General features: G+C 33.8%; 1 long non-coding RNA gene across 1 annotated transcript; it reads left to right on the forward strand.

Moving 5' to 3' along the window:
* Positions 1–2,700: 2,700 nt before the first annotated feature.
* LOC116475312 (uncharacterized) lies at positions 2,701–9,060 on the forward strand. The gene is made up of 2 exons (XR_004249891.1): positions 2,701–2,799; positions 8,516–9,060. It is a non-coding gene; the product is annotated as an uncharacterized LOC116475312 (long non-coding RNA).
* Positions 9,061–10,891: the final 1,831 nt, after the last annotated feature.

Genomic DNA, 10,891 nt, shown 5'->3' on the forward strand with positions numbered 1-10,891 from the left:
CCTTTGCAAGACATTGACCACTTCTAGGTTTTAGTAACCTCCACTTTTTTCATGCCTTAATGGCTTGGGATACTAACAGTATTGGAGCTATTAGACACACCATTCCCTGTGGTTTCCCTTAGAAATCTGGATTCCCTTTCACTCACTTATTTGCAGTTATCCCTTGTAAATAAACCCTTCTTGACTTACATTTGAATGTGTCTTCTGTTCCCTTTTGTGATACTGACTGACACAGCTACATTTGAGCACTAAATCATACTCAGTGTGTTAAAAGCATTACATACCTTTTTAAAATAAATCTTTGCAATTACATTTGCAGCTTGTATAATATCGTCTGCATTTTAGAGATGATAAAATTGAGACACCAAACTGTCCTCCTGCCAATTTCATTTGTAAATTCTAATTTCCAGTGCCTCAGAATGACAGAAATTTAAGGACAGAATCTTTAATGAGGCAATTAGGTAAATGAAGTCCTATGTGTGAGTCCTAATCCAAAATGGCTGGTGTATTTCTAGGACGAGAAGATTAAAACACAATGGCACAGACTTAGGGATGACCATATGTGACATAATAAGAAATATTATGTTTGGTTTCTTCACCAAGTTTCTGGCACAGAGGTTCTAAAATACTTGTAACTTCCTAAATAATAATGGTGATAGGAGCATCTTGTGTTATAGTATTTGATCTTAGTCTCCAGTTTCTGACACAAGAACTTCTAACACCCTTGGAATCTCTGAGGTCATAAGTGTCTTTTTTTATGTTAATGAGTTGAACACTGGTTAGGTCCCCAAGATACCTTCTGGATGGGGGCTGGTTGCCAGAGCAATCAATCATATAATTAGAGGGTTGGAACTTTTGGTCCTACTCCTTCACCTCCAGGGAAAGGAAAGGGATTGGAAACGGAGTCCAATAATCGATAAAAAAAAATTTATTAATTGTTCCTACATAAAGGATTATAAAAAACTTTTAATAGCATTTTGAGGGCTTTTGTATTGGTGAATGCATGCACAGCAACTGACTGTTCAGTTATATCTTTTGTAGTAACCTGATTAGGGGCTGAGTTCAGTGACTCATGCCTGTAATCACAACACTTTGGGAGGCCAAGGTGGGCAGATCACTTGAGGTCAGGAGTTCAAGACCAGACTGGCCAACAAGGTAAAATCCTGTCTCTGCTAAAAACTCAAAAATTATCCAGGTGTGGTGACACATGCCTGTAGTCCAAGCTACTCAGGAGGCTGGGGCAGGATCTCTTGAACCTGGAAGGCAGAGGTTACAGGGAGCCGAGATCGTACCACTGCACTCCAGCCTGGGGGACAGAGCAACACTCCATCTCAAATTACATAAATAAATAAATAAAATAAAATAAAATAAAATATAAATAAATAAAATAATATGATTAGGGTAAATAAAGCATTTCCATGAATTCTGTGAGCTGTTAAGGCAAATTACCAAACAAGAAGGGAGTTGTGAAACCCCTAATTTGTATTCATGTCAGACAGAAGTGCAGATAACGTGAGGACTTACTACTTATGACTGGTGTCTGAAGTGGGAGCAGTCTTTTCAGGCTAAGCCTGTAACCTGGGAGTCTGCACTAACTCCAAGTATTTAGTGTCAAAATTGAATTAAATTGTAAGACACTCGATTGGTGTCTACAAAGAGTTGGATAATTGCTATGTGCAGAAAACCCATACATTTGGTGTGAGAAATATTGAGAGTAGAGGAAAATGAGTTTTCCTTTTTCCATCTGTGAACACATCAATAAGGTGGCCATTTCCAACTAACGAGAGAGGCTTCAAGAAAGCAAACCTGCCAATACCTCGATCTTGGACCTCCCAGCCTCCCGAAGTATGAGAAAATAAATTTCTCTTGTTTAAGCCACCCAGCCTGTGATAGTTTATTATGGCAGCCCTAGCAAATTGATGTATATGCTTAAGCCTTACCTAAAATAACCACACCTAAAAAAGTGCAAGTATTAATCACAGTTCTGTCAATCCAGTGCACAGTTCTGTCAATCCAGTACTATATTAACCACATAATTTTTCTCTTTAATATATTCTGGCAATTATCATTTGCTGATTGCTTCATGTCATTCATATTATTTTCTCAATTATATTATAAAACCGTTAAAAACAGTTTAATAATTTTATGTCTTCTAGTGATAAGAACTGCCAATAATCATTTAAGATTTGACAAGTACCAAGCTAATTGTAATTGCATCACCTGTATTATGTCACTTAATTCTCCAAAACTTCTTTTTTTTATTTTAATTTAACTAGTTGAATCTGTATTTTGTAGATGGAAAAAGTGTAGTCAATAGAACTTAAACAAGTTGCCTGTGTTCACACAACTGGTAAGCTGCAGAGCCTGGATTCTTACTCAGTCATACTTAGGAACTCGTCTATGGTGCCTATGCTACTGATGATAATTCCTACCCAAAGCGCAGCACAGTAATGACCCAGCATGCTGCAAGGCATATAAAATAGGCGCTTAGAAAATCTTGGGGCTATGAGAAACAATTTCAAATACAAAAACATAATCTAAAATAATTAGAGTTATGTTTAAAATTAGGATACCTTACTTATAACTTGTGAAATATAGTCAGTATTTCTTCTCAAATTATAATGGTTAAAATCTTGTGACTATATTTAGCTAAAATAATAAACTAAGAGTAATGATACATTTTAACAAATATTTTTTCAGAGCTGAGAACCCACTCTATCATCATTAGATAGCGGCAGTCCTGTAAGTTTTTAAGGGTTATTGGAAGTTTACTTCTCTTCATACAGCTTCACCTAAATTGTGAGTTCCAAAACTGCAAGAGTGTTTTCTAGTTCATTTACTATCACTTATCTAAGACCTAAAATAGCACTTGACAGAGTGTAGTTACCAGTAGATAATAGTGAAATGCATAATCAATAATTAATATAAATCAATAAATAATATAAATCAATTCCAAGTATATCAGCTATTATTAAAGTAAGGGACAAGATGGATAAGAAACACTGAAAATATAGTAAAAAAAAAAGCCACTGCTAAGTAAACTGCCTGGTGGGAAACAGAGATAACAGAAAATAACAATAGAAACTTTAAATCACCTTGTTGATATTTGGTCACATCAAATTAAACGTGCTTCTTAGTTTCAAATTAAAGGTCTTCATCTCTGTCCTTCATAATAGTTTATAAACATAGACATATATGTATCCAAAAAATCTGACAAACTTTTCCAAAATACTCATCCTGATTCTCATCTAACAACGTACTGCATATTTTACCTGTCTCATATCCGGGCCTGTTTCACAGAATTTAAACACCACAAAGTTATGGATTTTTGTCAATTTTCTTGCCATAGTTCTTGGCTTATAATCTTACGCTTATGAATTGGTCACTTATACATGAAAGATGAGTTAAGTGAGTATCCCTTATCCAAAATGTTTAGAACCAAAAGTGTTTCAGATTTCAGATTTTTGGGGGGGCAGGGGTGGAATATTTGCATATATGTGATGAAATATCTTGGGGATGGGATGCAATTCTAACACAAAATTCATTTATGCTTTATATTTGTCTTATACAAATAGCCTGAGGTAACTTTATTACAAGATTTTTAATAATTTTGTGCATGAGATAAAGTTTTTGTACACTGAGCCATCAGAAAGCACAGACATCATGTGTAGAATTTTCCACTTGTGACATCATGTCAACACTCAAAAAGTTTAAGATTTGGAGCAGAAAACGCAATAGGAAGCACATTTTTTTTTTACAGTATTTTCTCTCAAAGAAAGCATATCAAGGGGGAGGATAGACATAGGCCTATGAATTGACTTAGTAGTTATATTTTTGTTGCTATTCTGATGTGTAAAACAGAGTATTACCGGTACAAATATCAACTCTCAAAAAATTACTTTTATTTATGCACAATTGTCATCTAAAAGACCACACTCCCAGATGTTTCATGAAGATAATATTAGAATTTATGTTATTTATTGAGTAATGAATCATGGATTATTTAATAGGGCTCAGAAAAATTCAAAAATGTTTCAGTAAAAAACAAATCCTAACTGAAATGATACACGATAGTCTTTCAGTGACCTACAAATTTTTAAGAAGTTTACATAAAACCAAAAATTTAACTATATAATTAATCCAAATTTTTGCAAACCACATATATATGAAATATCTTTTATGTCTAATATTTATGTATAGCTTTATTTGCATAGTCTACATGACAGCTCTCTCCTCAGCCTCACTCTGTATAAGCACAAGTGAATATAGTACAGTTTTATGTCACTGTTAGAAATATATAAAATAATAAGCTACTTTGGATATGGAGACTTTCCAAGGTGACTCTTTTTTCTTGAATTATTTCTGTTATTAAATATTAATGATATGTAGCATACAGAGTAAGGTCATGACAAGTTAGACAATTCACCTTGTGGCAAACCTTTACTCATTTCAAGATTAATCATCAAAAGCTCAGCATTACACTGAAAATATTTTATCACTAATTTGTAAATAAACACAAACACATCCTGTCAGTTAACAAATGAGTCATCAGTCATAGAAAATGTACTACCTACATCTTTTTGTTTGTTTGCTTTTTACTTCATACTTTAACTTTCAATATGCTATTTTTTCAGTAAAATTTGTACTGTAAAATATATAACCTATTTTTACATGGGATCACTTTTGTTATTATTTTCAAGATTCCCCAGAGACTATAGCTACATACTCACATACACATTTTCCTCTCACCATGTAACTGAATCCACCTGGTATTTTTTTATGAGGTTAAACTCATACGTAAAACTCATACATACATAAAAATGGTTAAACTCATACATACATAAAAATATGTATTTTTCTAAATCGTCATTTTTCCTGTGCTTTTGATTTCAATTATTGCTAAAGATTCTTTATATTTTAAATATAAATGCAAACATTTTACTAAGGATTATTTCTTGGTTGTCAATTACTATTCTAGTAGCATATTCTTTTCTCAACTGGAGGTTATCGTTTATTTTACTGTATGTCAAGGTGAGTTCTGAAGGTCGATATTGATTTGAGATAAGGATGCTTTGGTCATATTTGCAAACTGAAATATATATGAAGAAAAGAGAAATTTTAAGATACATAAGAGAGAGGATAAATTATATAGAAAAATGCTAAATTAGGTTTAAAAATTGTTAGAACAAGGCTGACTATTCCATTGAGACAAGTTGTAAAAAGGACATAGAGATGGTTGTAAGTGTATATATATTTACACATGCATATAACAAAACATTCAGACTTTAAATTTTATTATCTCACTTTCTGTGTAAATTAGGCAAAACAATTGTTGTTAGTTGTAAACAACCAAAATAGCAAGATTTAAAGAAATATTAAATTGATGTTTTATAGTGATTTGGGCTTTAGAGAAGGAAGTATTATAGTGTTTAGCGAAAAACCAAAATCAATATATAATATTCTTTCTTCTCTCTTGGCCTGAACAAAGTTCAAATTTGGTTGCTTATCAGTTGACAAATGCAAAATTGTGCTTTGTCATAGTTAACTGTCTCTGTAATTAACAAAACGGGCTAGAAAAATCACTGTTACTAGAAATGAACATTTATGTCACAATAGTGGAATAGACTCTGTAGAACAATGTAACAAGCCACCAGGGAATACTTTGCTCTGGTTTTTTGTGTTCACTAGATAAGTAGAAACTTCAGTTATATATTCAATGGAATCAGAGAAGAAATCATTCCACATATTACCCAATTTAGTTGGAAAATCTTAGAAGGCTTTTTTTGGTGTCATATTCTGTGTAAAGAGAGAATCAATTTCTATCTATATTTTTGACAAGGAAATTAAAGATATAACAATGTGCTCTACGGCATGTTAGGTAGAGACAGAATCTGTACTTGCATTTGGAATTTGCTTTAGATGATGATGAAGATGATGATAATGATGTTGTCTTTAGTCCTTCAAATCAGTGTGGTTTGGGTTACTTTCATTTTACTGGATATTTTTCCAGTTGTTGAAATTAAAGCTTAGAGGACTATATTAAATCTTGTATTAATAAAATATTAACTCTTGTAGAAGATTAAATATAATCTCCTAGGCTTTAATTTCATCAACAGAAAAAGTTATTTACATGGCAATTCAGTTAATATACCTGCAAATATCTATTGGTGTTTTTGTCTTTAACTTTTGTTAACTAATCTTAAGAAAAATTTAAATGGTTGATGTGTATATTTTGCTCAGAGCATAGTGAAAAAATTCCTACAACAATTCAGAAGGTATGTATAACGGATATTGGGATAAACAGGGACGGTGCAGATCTTCGGGGTTATGTTATTTTACTAACATCTAAATTTATTTTAGATACTTAACAAGGAGCTACAGTGAGGCATTTGAGCTTTATTCATTGAGTACCAGGGAGGGAAAAACTTCAGTTCCGAAGATGTAAAACAGGTGTTGTGCCGTGACTCTTCAATTAGTATATTCTTAGTCTTTCTCCGTCTATGTGGTTTAAAATTTCCAGATAGTAATTCTTCCCACATGACTTGCGTCTAATGTCTTGCTGCTGCAGCAGCAGTGAAGCTTAGCAATCTGCCTGTGTTCTTCACTGGTGTTGCTCTCCCCATGTCGGCTCTGCTGCCTTCTCTGCCTGACTCTAATTTTTCCTACTTATGTGATTCTCCATCTGCTTCCTTTTCTGGCGGCAAAGTGGCCCTGCCTATATGCTCCTTTGCATTCTGCCATCCTTGTAGTTTTGCTGTTGCTTTAACTATATTTTAAATATGTAGCACAGTTGATTGAAAACTGAAGAAATGTCTAGTGCTTGTTTAGATTTTTTGCAGAGAACAGTTAGTCTTTGCCACCAACTAAACTGTGCTTTAAACCTAGGTGCAGAAACTTCTTGCAATATGTTTTAAGTAACCAAAATGGAAAATCCAAGCAAACTGTTGCCTGTGTTTAGCCTTGCGATTTAAAGACAGCTGGTAGAGATAAGCACTAACATAAATCTTGTCTGAATTCCCCAAACCCAGTAAATGACTTGTGAATTCTTTATTGCTTTTTCTAGATATTTAACCACAGGTTATTGTGATACAATGGAAAGCACAATGAATTTGAATTTAGAAAATCTAGGTTCATAGTCTTTACCCACTTATGTGATATATGACCTAGGGGATATAACCTAATCTGTCTATATCTTCCCCCATCTCTACCTTCACTTTGGACATGAGGACAATGAGGTTGAGAGAAAACATGCAATTTCCTAAAGTTTTCAAAGCAAGAAAGTGTCAGAGATATACATCAAATTAGGTCTTTTTGACCTCAAAACACACAGGACACACAGTACTCAAGTCTGTTTTTTCAAAACTTATAGTAATGCTCCTTAAAAGTGATGCTTATTGCTAGAGTTCACCCATGTTTGAACACCTGCATGACTTGTGACCAATTGCTATCTACCATTCATGACGCAATTTCTCTTTAGCCTATAACTGAATTCATGAGCCTCATTGTTATACTTCCCCACCACAAAAAAAAACCTGAATTATTTTTGCCCTGTGACCTTACATTTCTACTTCTTTTCTGAATATCTTGCTGAACTTATGCCCATTCCAAATCACATGAAATTTATGTGGATCAGTATTTTATCCATTTCTTTTACTGTCCCCACAGTTCTTCTGATACACTCACCATGATGTTGTCACTCACTCTCTTGTCAAAATTTCAAATTCACTTGCCCTTTTTTCCTTTCACATTACATAACAAAACGCTAATCCTGGATAATCCAACTATCTACATTGTCCTGCCCACAGTTGGCTGGCTGAGCATTTATGATATAAATACTATAAGAATATTTAACATATATTATTATTTAACATCTATATACTTAATTGAGCATATTTACAACTCTAGATTCTTAACAGTCTTAGCTGGACCGTCGATCCCACTGAACAAGTATGTTTGCCTGAATATTTTTATTTTTCACTTTTCTCAAGTGTTAAATCCTCCTAAAGTATCATCAAACCTCCAATAAATCTTATTTCTTTCTCAAGAAATGATTTTATATACTACTTCACAGTAAAAAACAAAAATAAAAACTAAACAAATAGATGGGAACTATTTCAATATCCAGGAGATATAACACAAATCTATCGATATTTGTATTTTTTGTCCTGTCTTTCCTTCTCTTTTCTTCCTGTTAAAATGTAGGAGGATTAATACAGATTATGTAACTTGACAAAAGTCACACAAATAGTGGAACAAGAATTTGAACTTGACCTTGAGATGGTGAAGTTTATATGTCAACATGACCCAGCTTAGTATGCTTGGATAGTTGGTAAAACATTATTCCAGGTGTGTTTGTGAGGGTGTTTTTGGAAGAGAATAATATTTGAATTGATAGATTGAATAAAGAAGATTACCCTCACCAGTGGTGACAGGCATAATACAATCATTTGAGAGCCTGAATAGTGCAAAATTGCTTCCTACTTGAACTGGGATGTCCATCTTGTCTTGTTTTCAGACGTTAGTGCTGTTGCTTTAGGACCTTCAGACCTGGATGGGGAAGTACGATCAGGATCCTGGTTCTCAGGCCTTCTGGTCTGTACTGTAGCTATACCTCCAGCTTTCCTGTGCTGTCATTTTGGAGACAGCAGGTCATGAGACTTCACTGCATTCATAATTATGTGAGCCAGTTTGTCATGGTAAATATGTGTGTATGTATGTATGTATGTATGTATCCATCCATCCATCCTATTGATTCTGTTTCTCTGGAGAACACTGATTAAAACACCTCTCTGCCTTCAGAACCCATTTTCTTTCCTCTGACATATTAATACTTTGAGTTTTATAGAGAGATATTACGTGAGCAGATGTGGCATCTTTACTGAATATAAAATGGTCAATTTTGCTACATCACCCAATTTTCTTACTCTGATAAAAACTATAATGTAAGAAATGAGATAATAATTATAAGTGATTATGACAAGTGTAATAATAACATCATTTTTATAAGGAAATAAGGAAAAACAATAATTTATAATGAAATAAAAACTAATGATCCACATACCTTTGCTGTGGTCAATAATTTAACTTGATGTTTAAGAAAGCCAGTTTTTTTCTTTGAAGCTCCTCAGGATCTACTGCAATGTGATTTATTTCTGAAACACTGTGAAATTAATGAAAATATTATTTGTAGGGAAAAATGAGTTTACTTGCATTTCTAATAGGCTTTGCCAGAAGCAGCAGCTGTGCCTGTGTCAAGAATATTTCATGCTGAAAAATGGAAGGTTGATTTCTGCTGTTTTTCCTTTCTTTCCCCTTATGTTTGTCATTTATCATTTTGAAGAAAAAGGGAATAATTTTAATTATTTAATTATAACATGGGGGAAGAATAATAGTGTGCCTAGAAATGCAGCTATGTCCAACTCAGTTTTAGTATAATTTAGGTAAGTTATCCCAGTCACTTGAGTTTGCCCCAATACTGTTAATTGTAAAAGATCAATCAATCCTAACTATTAAATTCATATGAAAATCAGTTTCTGCTCTTCAGAAAAATGTCGGGATCTTATTAAGGAGGTAGGTTATGCTCTGATGTGTTCCAGACTTAAGAAATAGGTGCAGAAATGGATACTTCAGGCATATTCTATGAGTGCTTTCTACAGATTGTCTTTGTTTCATTACTCAGTACACCTTAGGAATGAACGTTTAACCTGTTTCATATTATCCACAAAGTTTTTTGAGTAAAATGATTAAATGTCTTCCAACAGTCATGTGATCTGTGATATCCCTGCCCCATGCAGGAAAAAAATATGTATATAAAATTTAAAAAATGAAATACAATATTGAGTTTATGTTATATTATACTTATATTACACCAGTATTAGGTAATTTTGCTTTAACATTCTTTTCTGATGCCCTCCAAGCAAGTATTTACTCGTGCGTTTTCAATTTTAGATGGATTTGACATCAAACTTCCCAGTTTCAGTTGCTTAATTTCATTACATACCAGTTCATCTTTTTGAACATTAGTACACAAACTGACTCAAGTATACTTGCGTCCCTCCCATTTTTTATTATTTCTCGAAGAGCTATTATTTCTCAAAAGTGTTTCTTAAAATACACTTGCAGTTTTCTTTTGCTGGAGAAAGAGCTCTGAATTCAAAAGATCTGTCTTTAAGTCCTGGGTCTGCTTCTTAACTCATCCAGGTCTTTAGGTAAGTCAGGTACAGTTGCTATTTTCATCTGAAGAATACATTTCTCAGACAATTATTTAACAGTTATATGGAAAAAGGTCTGGGCTATGGCATAGGATTTGAAAAAAATACAGGATATGGATAATAGTAAATCACTATATACATGTAAATCGTTGTGTTAAGGAGGATCTATTAGTATCCTTGAACACCAAATGTCTAGACTAAGTGTTTTGGCCTTATTTTATCTTATTATTATTATTATTATTATTATTTTTTGAGACAGAGTCTCAGTCTGTTGCCCAGGCTGGAGGGCAGTAGCACACAATCTTGGCTCACTGCAACCTCCACCTCCTGGGTTCAAGCGATTCTCCTGCCTCAGCCTCCCTAGTAGCTGGGACTATAGGCACACGCCACCGCAGCCAGCTAGTTTTTATATTTTTTAGTAGAGATGGGGTTTCACTATGTTGGCCAGATTTGTCTCGAACTCCTGACCTTGTGATCCACCCACCTCAGCCTCCCAAAGTCCTGGATTACAGACATAAGCCACTGCACCCGGCCATGTTTTGGCCTTATTTTATTAGAGTCAATGGTTTTTTAAGTGTCTGTATTTATCTTGGGCTCAAATTTCCTTTATTTAATGATTTAATTTTTCAATTTGAAGGTGATTCTCTCCTTCTCCCAACTCCTGTCTCTCTTTCTTGCCA

This window comes from Hylobates moloch, unplaced genomic scaffold, assembly GCF_009828535.3.
Source record: "Hylobates moloch isolate HMO894 unplaced genomic scaffold, HMol_V3 SCAFFOLD_2, whole genome shotgun sequence".
NCBI classification, from domain to species: Eukaryota; Metazoa; Chordata; class Mammalia; order Primates; family Hylobatidae; genus Hylobates; species Hylobates moloch.